This window comes from Dendronephthya gigantea, unplaced genomic scaffold (genome assembly GCF_004324835.1).
Source record: "Dendronephthya gigantea isolate DGI-Jeju-01 unplaced genomic scaffold, DenGig_1.0 000109F, whole genome shotgun sequence".
In the NCBI taxonomy this organism is placed as follows: domain Eukaryota; kingdom Metazoa; phylum Cnidaria; class Anthozoa; order Malacalcyonacea; family Nephtheidae; genus Dendronephthya; species Dendronephthya gigantea.
This window is the reverse complement of record NW_021163119.1, coordinates 497,527-510,000: the sequence shown is the minus strand read 5'-3', so window position 1 is coordinate 510,000 and position 12,474 is coordinate 497,527. Positions and strand designations below refer to the sequence as shown.

General features: G+C 34.3%; 2 protein-coding genes across 2 annotated transcripts in view; both read right to left on the bottom strand.

Annotated features, from left to right (window-relative positions):
• Nucleotides 1-1,793, bottom strand: part of LOC114535005 — a 14,418-nt gene extending 12,625 nt beyond the window's left edge. Inside the window, exons 1-2 of the mRNA XM_028556384.1 lie at nt 1,688-1,793; nt 1,141-1,244 (exon numbers count right to left, since the gene is read on the bottom strand). The gene's annotated coding sequence lies outside the window, so the exon portion shown is untranslated. The remainder of the gene's footprint in view (nt 1-1,140; nt 1,245-1,687) is intronic.
• Nucleotides 1-11,740, bottom strand: part of LOC114535028 — a 69,832-nt gene extending 58,092 nt beyond the window's left edge. Inside the window, exon 1 of the mRNA XM_028556404.1 lies at nt 11,481-11,740. The gene's annotated coding sequence lies outside the window, so the exon portion shown is untranslated. The remainder of the gene's footprint in view (nt 1-11,480) is intronic.
• Between the last annotated feature and the right edge of the window lie 734 nt (nt 11,741-12,474).

Genomic DNA, 12,474 nt, shown 5'->3' with positions numbered 1-12,474 from the left:
AATTAAGTTACCAGTCAAGGTATCGAACTACACTTTCTCAGTTTTTGTTCGTTTTCACCGTTGAACGTAACATATATCTGTAGTGTTTTGATAAACTCTTTAATACCTATATAATATATATATTATATATTATATATTATATATATATATATATATATTATATATATATAAATTTGCCGAATTATTTGCTATAACAATCTTTCTAAATTTATATATATATATATATAATTATATATATATATATATATATATATATATATATATATATATATATACATTCGAAGTAAATTACAACGTAAGCGCGATACGCGCGCGAGTATCACACGCACATGCAAGTCAAAGTCTTGGCTGCCTATGATAAAAGTTGTATTAAGCTATTAAATATATGGAGATCGGTGGCCAAAGAAAGCGTTATAGCGCGCAGGGGTGCGTAGTGGTTTTAAGGAAGGAAGCTTCTGGCAGAAAATGAATTAAACATGGCGACGTGCTTGGTGTATATAAGGAGATATTTGAAGTATTTGAAAGTCAGGTACATAATTCGGTTCTTTTGGCAGAAGTTCTTTGCTTGCATGAGAACAGCCCTCCAAAAAAGTAATTCTTCGAAGAAACTGGCGTAGATCATCATCATAGAGTCCGCCACAAACGCGAATATTTGCTTACAGAATGAATTTGCGCGCATAATTTACTGGAGAAATGCACGAGAAATAAACACTTCAGTGCCTTGATAACGGCACAAAGAATGTCTGTTCAATTTTTATTATTATTTTATTATTTCAAGTGAGGACACCAGTATAGTATATTATGTGTTTTCAGCAAGCATGCAACATTGCATAATCTTAAGCTCCAATAATAACATTCCTTTTGCTTATTTTTGTAAAATTAATAATGACCTAATTAATGCTTCTGGTAAAAATGCTTTTTTGATCTTCCATTAGCAAAAATTGATCCGCATTTTCATCTGGACTCTCCCAGTACTCAAAAATTTCATCACGTTTGAATGCCATTTCATTTTTTCTCTGACTGCATATTTTTTAAATGTTCGTTGAAGCTCAACCCATTGTATAAAATAAACTAAGACTAAATAATCTTTACAATATGAAGTAATACCCAAATATTCTGAATTCATAAACACGAACTAACCTGTGGTGTCAATGGATGCTTTCCAAAACCAAGCTTCTCTGAATTACTGACTGATTTACTTGATGTCTCCTAATAAACCTCACACTCAGCTGTATCATGAGTGCCTAGAAAATATATGTTAGCATTGCTTAAGCTTAATCATGAACAGTCATATAAAATATAAACACATACTTAAATGCTGTCGACTCTTACTCTTAAAAAGTTATTCAAAGGATGCATTCAACTTATCATCAGAACTTAATTCTCGTATTGCAGAACATATTCATACACCTCAACGGAAAAGTCAAAAGATGTCGACATCATTCAGGCTGGTATTTTATAAATATGAAAAATAGTATGCAAAGATATAAAATAGATGAATGTCGGTAATAGATGAATTTTAGCGTACGTTTTCCCAACGAGGAAAACATTATTTGATTTACTTGAGATTATAGAACAGAGGACATCAGTGACATTGCGCAAAAGCCAATACACGATAATTGGCTTATCGGATATTCAAAAATAGCCGTATTAATATAAAGAAAAACAAAACGGTAGCATTAAATACCTTCATATGGTGACTTTCTTCCGGCGCGTCCATAGTTGTTAAAGATTTTCGTCAAAGTACAGAAAAAAGCACTTTAAAATCACATTTGCCAGAAATCGACACAATTTGCCAGAAACAACCCCGCGCGTTCATGCTTTTTTGGACACCGATCTCTGTATAGTAGCTGAATACTGCTGCTGCCGCCTGGGTATACGAATTAATTTTGTTTATACTTACCATTTTTTTCATCATATTCTCTTCGTGAATCACTGGAACATTCTAATTTTTTAGGTTCTAACGGACATTTTTCTAAATCGTCGACATCACTCCGTGGAATGCCCAATTCTACCAATGCCTGGGCAATTTTTTTCCACAAAGATTGAAATGTTGAATTGTCAACTCTGGTTGTTGTTACTTGTGCAATAACTTCATTTCTGTAAGACTTAATTCTTGTGATATTCGCTTGCTCTGATCTATCTGTATCTGGAGGCATTACACCCCATCCTGTTGATGGAAAACCACAAATGTTCCGGAATAGAACTGTAAGTAATGTGATATTAAAGGTTTTGGAATCTGGCGGGTTGCCAGACGGAGGAAACAGTAAATCCCACTGGGAATTATTAATAACTCGAGGTTTTAACTTTTGAAGAGATGTTTTGTTTGCAGCCAGTACTCTGGGTAGACTAACAGGTGGATGGATGGTATCAAATGTATTTCTCAAAGCCTCAGTTCCTTTGTCAACTAAAAGTCTACTGAGTCTTGTAAAATTTTCCCTCTCTTGCAGTTCGTCAGAAGCCATGAAATTGGACGAGGTTACTGTAAAAAATAGATATAATAGTACGCGAGTACGTCATTTTCCATCGTGATCGTCCTGAAGCAATAGTGGCCGTAGATAAGTTTTAGTGGGAAAAACAAAAGCATTTGTTATACATAAATTTTCATGAATTATCAAGTTAATATCAGCGACGATATATTCTAAAAAAATCCTCGAGTTTGATTAACTAACAGTGAGCCAAATCAAGTCAGTAATTGCAATAATTAACTTTCTTCAGGATTGTAATATTAAATTCAAACCATAGTCCAGCTTGAAGGGTTCAGAAAAAAAGCAGAGTTATTTTATCAAAAAGACATTAATTTAAAGAAAAGTAACTTAGTTTGTGGCTACACCACGTAAGTATTTCATACTGCAAATCTTTCGGTCCGTTAACCCTGGCCTTTATCAGTGCATTTACTTGAAAACATATTTACACGTGTTGTTCTGCTTAACAAACAATTATCAAAAAAGAAATAGTTAATTCTAATTAAGTATTTTGCTAGCAAACATTGAAAAGAGCACGCTACGTACTATTGAGTGGCTTTCCCTCTTGGGCGATAGTTAAATCCACAATAGCTTTGTGCTCTTTTCCGCCTAATGAAACGTTATATATTTTTATGATATCAAGCTAAAAGCTCATTGGCGGTCTTGTGGGTAAGCCAATAAGCGTTAAGATGATATCTTAAAAAAGATGACGTTTTCTTAGGCGGGGTGATCTGCGGATAGTTTTCTAAAAATTTCGTATGAATTCCTTTTTTAATTCGGTAATTTGAAGTCTTTAGATGATGTTTAAAAACATGGAAACTTCAGGATAATGTAGTTTAGTCATCAGTGTTGATTAGGCTGTAGTTTTTATGACGTATCTTAATGTAAATTTTAGAGAAAAGATAATTATACATTTACTGTATTGCGTACGGGAAATGACTTGTAGTTTTAGGTCTCTCCCAAGCCAAGCCTATAATCTGAGCACAGCCAGAAAATAGGGACACACAAACTGAAGACAGACAAAAAGGCTAAATCTATAAAGCCATACACCAGACGATGCTAATTTAAGCTGACAACATCAAATCATAGGTTACCCGAAAATGTGTTTTTTCATGGCATTAATCCACAATTAGCGTTTTCATCCGTTATTATCAAATATGGATTTCCAACTATAGAGCTATTCGCTGTTCAATTAAGTTACCAGTCAAGGTATCGAGCTACACTGTTCTCAGTTTTTGTTCGTTTTCACCGTTGAACGTAACATATACCTGTAGTGTTTTGATAAACTCTTTAATACCTAAATATATATATATATATATATATATATATAATATATATATATATTATATAATATATATATATATATATATATATATATATATATATATACTGTCGTTGTCAAAAAGGTTGTCCTGAGCAAGTATATGTATATATCGATCACGTGACATTATTATGCATCAACACGCGTGGGATTGTACAAGCGTGTTAATTTCGAGTTCGAGTATAGCAAGGTGAACGATTAGAAAATGCCAAGACCATATTCGGATGATTTAAGCTGGAGAATGGTTTATCAACGACTGTTCTACGAAAGAATCATCGACGAAATTGCAGCACAGCTATTTGTTTGTTCAAAAACCGTCTATCGTACTCTCAGCACCTTTTGGAACACGGGTGATGTGAAGCCTTTCCGTATGGGTCGCCCAACAGCGAGCGTATCTTTATTCCCACACGAAGAATATATTATCATGAACTGTTTACTGCGAACGCCGCAAATATAGTTGAATGAGATAGCAAGCTATATGTAAACCTCTTCAATGTAGGATGCAAATCAGGACTGTGATGTGTTGGGTGGTTATCTGTTAACAAATATGCATATATTACTAGTTTTATGAGTTGCATCTTTGTGCATCAACAAGTTTTGTTTAAACAGATATTAATAGATCAAAACATGATCACAAATTCAGTCGTCCCTTGAGACATATGTTAGAACAGCGAATTTGCATTTATTATATTCAAATCTCAAGCATATAACGAGAACGGATCGCGGGTTTTCCCCATCAAATCGATTCATAGCTGGTAAAAGCTGTTCATTAATAAAATGGATAAAGGAGCGTGTTTCAAATCTTTCTTCAGGAATCTTTCTTCAGGATTCTTAACAAACATGCAGTTCGCAAGAAGTCCATCACACGATATTGCCGAAATAATGGAAAAGCGCGGTGTCCACCGTGCATAGCTATAGTCGCTCACAACAGGCGGTATCCCACGAGCACTATATCCATATTGCCGAGCAATTCGTTTATCCTTAAAACGTAGAACCAAATAAATAAAAGATCTACTAGTTTGTGCAATCCAGTTACAGTAAGGTATTATTTAGTACATACAATGCCTGTTTCATCGAGGAAAACGAGCAGGTTTGGGTCAAAAAGGCTGATTTCGGCCATGAATTGTAGCCCAATATCGTTTCTTCGCTGAAGAGCAATTCTCTGTATCTGAAAAAGAAAATCTGGCTTGAAGAGTTGATAAAGAACAACTAGAATCTTGTAATAAATTGGAAAAAGGTGGAATGGCTTGCGTCTTATTAATATAGTTATATGATTTCCAGCGTGCGGTATTAAGTATATATTCCAACTTAAATAATGTCATAATGTTCGTACCTTCTTGCGTGTTATTCCAAGCCTATAGAGAGCTCGGCACAGTGTCTCCGGGCCAAATGCAGAGCCAGTAGCATTAATGATATAGCTTGCTATCTCATTCAACTATATTTGCGGCGTTCGCAGTAAACAGTCCATGATAATATATTCTTCGTGTGGGAATAAAGATACGCTCGCTGTTGGGCGACCCATACGGAAAGGCTTCACATCACCCGTGTTCCAAAAGGTGCTGAGAGTACGATAGACGGTTTTTGAACAAACAAATAGCTGTGCTGCAATTTCGTCGATGATTCTTTCGTAGAACAGTCGTTGATAAACCATTCTCCAGCTTAAATCATCCGAATATGGTCTTGGCATTTTCTAATCGTTCACCTTGCTATACTATAACTCGCAATTAACACGCTTGTACAATCCCACGCGTGTTGATGCATAATAATGTCACGTGATCGATATATACATATACTTGCTCAGGACAACCTTTTTGACAACGACAGTATATATATATATATATATATATATTATATATATATATTATATATATATATATTATATATATATATATATTTATCACATACTTGTGCCTTTATCAGGGCGATAACAGGGTGACATAAAAACGATATCGTCACTGATATCGCTTTTTGTCACTGATATCGCTTTTTGTCCCGCTGCATTTGCCGCTGTCAAAACAAAGATGGCTGACTCGAGCAGTTCGAGGTTTGTTTCAGTCGATGTCGATTGCTTTATAGAAGAAAAAGAAGTATGTGATAAACAGGTTATCACAATCGGGACGAGGTGCTATAAGTTTTATCGCTTTCAGGACGATATCATAAATGTATGTCCCTCGTTCGCTGCGCTCACTCGTGACATTTATGATATCGTCCCTCAAGCGATAAAACCGATATCACCTCGCCCCTCATATGATAACCTATACATATATATATATATATATATAATTATATATATATATATATATATATATATATATATATATAGTCGTTATCAAAAAGGTTGTCATATGTAAATATATATAAATACGTAAATATCGGTCACGTGATTTTACTACATACGTTAATTTTATGAGAAATTGTGTGAAATCTGTCGTAAAAATTTCTGAAATGTCATAGTAAGGTGAACAATATTGTAATAATAAAGAAACAAGTGATAAATGATCAAAATAAGCCATGTTTAATGGTCACGTGATTGATATTTATATATTTCTATATGTATTGATCGGGACAACCTTTTTGATAACGACTGTATATATATATATATATATATATATATATATATATATAATATATATATTATATATATATATATATATATATATATATATATATATATATTCGAAGTAAATTACAACGTAAGCGCGATACGCGCGCGAGTATCACACGCGCAAGTCAAAGTCTGGGCTGCCTATGATAAAAGTTTCATTAAGCTATTAATTACTCCGGCGTCAGCGACGGAGTTGAAAATTCGCCCCGGTTTTGTTTTGTTTTGTTTTTATTTTTCGTCGTCGCAAGTCTGTAATGGCGCGAAATATACTAGTATTCAAAACGTGTATGTGACCGTATTTATCTACGTCCCAGTCTTATCTCCCAAGAGTTGTGGTGCACAGTTTTGGCCAATTTTCCAATGCGCGATTCGATTTCGCTCGCATGATACGGCAATTCCTCCGAGAGGAACAAATAAACCGTTCTTTTCATGCTGTTTGATTAAGTTTAGATTGAATTGGGGTAAGAATATATTTAATACATGTAGACCCGGTCCTATTTTAATAATATCGCTGCTATTTCGCCGTTCAACAAGATGATGTGGTCGTGTTGACACGTCGCGTAGTTTATACAGGATCGAAGATTTAATATAACTATATAAGCGCGAATTCCAAAGGCAAAGTGTAAGACAAAGCAAATGTATCATGCGGTTTATTCACATTTTTGAACAATTGAACTATACTGCGATGTGCTTCTGAATTTCGCGATCGAACATTTAGGTTCGCAAGGCATCTAAGTGCGAATATGTATGCGAAACAATACGCGAACTGTATTGTTTATGTTCAGAAGCTATATATTGAAGACTGGCACGTGCGCCAGAGTTAACGCCAGAACGGCGTCTTGTTATATGGAGATCGGTGGCCAAAGAAATTGGACGAGGTTACTGTAAAAAATAGATATAATAGTACGCGAGTACGTCATTTTCCATCGTGATCGTCCTGAAGCAATAGTGGCCCTAGATAAGTTTTAGTGGGAAAAACAAAAGCATTTGTTATACATAAATTTTCATGTGTTATCAAGTTAATATCCGCAACGATATATTCTAAAAAAATCCTCGAGTTTGATTAACTAACAGTGAGCCAAATGAAGTCAGTATTTGCAATAATTAACTTTCTTCAGGATTGTAATATTAAATTCAAACCATAGTCCAGCTTGAAGGGTTCGATCGGCGGCCAAAGAAAGCGTTATAGCGCGCAGGGGCGCGCAGTGGTTTTAAGAAAGGAAGCTTCTGGCAGATGGCTATCGATCTAGCTATAGATCTAGCTAATGGCACATCGTCTTCCTACAAGGCTAATTACCTTCGCGTGTTGCTTCGGTGTTAGATGACTAACGAATATTCTAGAACTTGGGCCCACTGTTTTCTGACCAAAACGAACTCTTCTAACTTAGAGACGTGGAAATGAGATTTTTCTTGACATTATAAATTCTAAAAGCATGTTCTCATTTATAAACAGTATGATCTGAATATATTTTGATGCCAAATAATTTATGAAAATATCTCGTGTATTTAAGATCTATTGCTACTCGATTTCCCTATCTCCGATTGTAAACTGTCGTTGAATTAAGTCTTTTTATAAATTCCATTTAGTTCAAGCGATAAGTTTTAAAAGCTGTTTCAGCAAACTCTTGATCATTTATTTTTTACAAATAACACTTCATAAAACATTACTCTCATCAGACTAGTGGCTGTGCCTCCTCAGCATGTAACAAGTTAAGCTGGATTATTATATTGTCGTAAGTCTATGCAGTATTATTAGGCGCTCAGGGATCTAGTCTGTTAAAATATAAGGATCGAGTCTATCAAAATAAAACTGTATTGATCGATCCTTAGTCTCAGAACAACTAATCTGCCTTATTTGCTGTTTAGTGTTTGATTATTGTCAGATTTTAGCCCTTGAGCCTCGCAATCGTGTTATGAATTATTTCTATATTGGTTACCAGTTCATTTAACAATGACGTCACAGCTCTGTACTGGGCCACTCAATAGAATACAATAGACACTCATACTATCAATATTCGAAGAACGTAATGACGTCACAGCACTGTACTGTGCCACTCAATAGAATACAATAGACACTCATACTGTTATTATTCAAAGAACGTAATGACGTCACAGCACTGTACTGTGCCACTCAATAGAATACAATAGACACTCATACTGTTAATATTCGAAGAACGTAATGACGTCACAGCTGTGTACTATGCCACTCAATAGAATAAAATAGACACTCATACTGTTAATATTCGAATAACGTAACCACACTGACACAAACGTACCTTCTCAAATCTTCAAAGCGATGATTGCACTACATGGTCAAAATTCTCAGGGAGGATAACGGACAGATGGACTGAAATGTAGATTTAAAACCTAGAAAGAACAAATTCTGATTTTAACTTTAACCCACCCAATCAGCGGCTAGAATGTCATGTGAGTGTCACGTGGGATGCGTATTTATAATGGTAATTGCACTGAGTGAAGTGCGGATGCGTCATTACAAAAATCGCACGACCACGAAGCGGGAAACGATATTTATATTTCAGATCGTATACAAACCCTCAATTCTATTTGATAGAATGAATATCATTATTACTGTTTACTAAAACAAATCACTTCGCAGCCCTAAAGCTGAAATAGACATGATTTTCGGAAATAAAAAGTAGGTATCATTAAGAATGTATCTATAATTTATAGCAAAAATTTTAATAACTAAAGGTTATATAAAAACTAACTATACAGTCTGTTCGATAATAGAACAAAAAAACATTAAAATTTAGCAAATTTTGATCATTCTTAATTCTAAGATTTGATATGATAAAAGTTTTCTAAATCTGTTGCCGTTGCATGCATCTTGGAATCATGAAAGTTTTGATTTTTAAAATTGTAAGTTTGTGGATTTTTCGCAGATAAATATATTAAACATAACGTGGAAAACCCACTCATCTCATTTCTCACTCTCCCAAATCCCCATGCATGTTTCTTTAACTGTAATGAATACCGAAATTTTTCCATATCAACTGTTCCAGGCTTGAATTTGAAGTGTGTATAATTCCACTCGAAATTAAGACCCTTTAAAACCTCTAGAATTTACCTGCATCGAGTGAAGTGCCAAAAATCACAATTAATTTAAACTTCAATGCACCTTAGAATGTCGTGCGAGTGTTAGGGGGTCATTTAGGGGGTCATTTTCATTAGCAGAAAGTTGATATTATTCATTTCATTGTAAAAAATGGTCGATTATAGTATATAAAATAAATATTTTGTTTCTGGGAACATTGATTTAGTTAATCCTCAAAGTATAAATCCCTTTAAACTTTTCAATTGCAACCGAGTATATAGAGAACATATACAGATACAGATTCAGGGTCTTTGGTATAAATAAAATGAGTGGCGATAACCTGAAATATCTTAGAATAGTAGGTTCAAAGAAATGAGGAATGTTTGTTCTGCACCTACATGCACATATAACCAACCATGTCTGCTTGACCATGTTGTTGATAAATCATTTATAATCACAAGGCTAAAATTTCAAAATTATCAAAATTTGCAATTTAAAACCTCACAAGCACTCAGTGGAGATTTCATCACAGGCATTGTTGACAGAACATCATTCTTAATTAGGATTAGGTCATGGTTAATTAGGATTGCTGGTCAAGATTGGGATTCTTAATGCAGGTTATCATCAAGTAATTAAGCCATAGAGAACTCTGTCAAACATTAGCAGGGATTGCATTAGGGCTGATTAAGTTCCAACCTCATGAATGAAAATATTTGCAACTAAAGTATTGCTGAACTGACAGATAATTTATTTCAGTGATTGACAGATATTGTTGTACTAGATGGACTGATCAATGACTGACCAGTGTATTTGTTAAAATACTTTTGGTTGGAACAGAAGGTGTAGTCTAAATACATAGTTAACATGATAGCCAGAGGATGACCTTTTATCAATTAGCTGTATACAAGCTGGTATTATACATGAGAAAGAAACCATAGCAATAAATGCACATAGTGTAAAATGTGATGGCATGTGGATGTAAGATTAATAGAACTAGAATACTCAAATTATGATTTTAAAATTTAGTAAAATATATCTCAGTCTTTTAGTCATGTGGTATTTGCGTTGATATAACATATATTATTATTTTTGAACAAGTGAATGTAACAAATCCTACATTCTGATTGGTCAAATTTGACATATTCTGTTATATAACTTATATTCACATTAAGGTGAATATAACAAAACCGAAATTGCAAAATGGTTAATGGTGGCTACCGCTAGCCGTTTTGGGGACATTTTGTACAAAGAAATAAGCGAACAATTGCAGTTCTTGTGTCAATTCTCTTGTGCAAAAATACTAAAATAATTATTCGCCTTAGGCTTCGTGATTATTAGGGAATATTCACTTCGACTTTGTCTCAGAGAATATTCCCCAATAATCACCTCGCCTTTGGCGAGTAATTGTTAAATATTATCCAGTTCCACAATGGTTTCAAACAAATGTGTTTCCTAACAATTTTCCTAACAATGGGTGATTTCATTTGAAGTTGAATTTACGGAAGAATTGATTAGTAAAAACTTTAATAATTTCATCTCAGCAGGTGGAATAAAATGTTTAAAATGGACATGTAAGAAATAAATGAAATAATGATATTTTCCCTGAAAGATATTTATGGACCCTGGGTCTAAATAATTTAGCGAATGTTTCAAAATTGATTTCCTGTATTAAAACTAGGGGAGGAGTATGTATATAAATTGAAAATTAGATGTGTTTTAATACGACCATTTTATAGCAGAATTCATAAAACGAAACTATAGCGCTGACTGGTGTATTATTTTGCACATGATATTAACCACAAAGCATTGAAAAATAAATTCCTCCCGTACCCAGCAAAATCAGATTGTGAATATTTTTGTTTACTATTAAACTAGTAAGCAATGTATATATAAGCAACAATGTGCAATATACTACGTGAAACAGCAATATAAACCAAACTATCCCGTCAAATATTGTAATTTAAAGCAAAATAGACAGGGACGCATACGTATATCGCAATATGAGAGAAATCTCACAAGGAATCTAGCACATACCTTCGACAATCTGGTCTTGTCTAGTCTGTATTACCACGACTAGCCCAAAGCCGTATGTCTTTGTTTTTGTACTTGTCTGCGTCGATAAAACCTGTCAAAACAACTTCAGCTTCCTCAATGATTAAGTTGATCACCCACGACGAATCAGGATCACTTTGAGAGCTTCTAGTCTAAGAATACGATCATTTTGACAAATAACGAACACAGACTTTGAAGACTCAAAGAGAAACAGGAACTGGGTGAAGTTTGGCTCTTGTGCTTTTGGGTGTGGCCACTGAGCTATATGGCTCTGCGAACTGAAGGTACAAAAAATGGAACGATATCTCTACATTTTTTATATCCTATTATTAAATAATTTGCATATTTTTTAAATTGCTGATAATTACAGGTAACTGTTCAAAAAACACCGCCTTTAAAAATATTGGGGAGAGCATCGAGAAATTCAGTTAAGATCGTGATCTTTTTTAGACCTGCAGTTCTAACTTCTCTTGATAGTGGCGAAAATTAAGTCCGAATGTGAAAAATTTGTTATAATTTACCTTTTTTACTATTCTAAAGACTGCTTTCCACGTTCGCGTTTTTTTTCATACGCACGTTAGACACGGAACTCTAAATCATTATACATGTTATCTCTGAAAATATAAATAAATTGACACGGTACCGGATTACCATCAGGTCAAATTTTGAAGCTAATGAAAGACAGCGGTGTTTTTTAATGCCTGAGCCCTGAATAAATATACCAAATCTATGAAATTAATAATCATTTTCTAATAATCGTTGCTTCATAACGGCAAACGAAGATGTCGTGATGAGTGGATCCGGTACCGTGTGACGCAGCTTAAGTGGAAGACAGGCTTAGACAGCCTTAAGAAACCAGGCAATAAAAAAGTATTGGAAGCGAACCACATTTTTTCCAATTGTTTCGACATTGCTGGAATTCCTGCATGGGAGAAATTATCACAATAGGAATATTCAAATCTCTCGGAGCCACTGT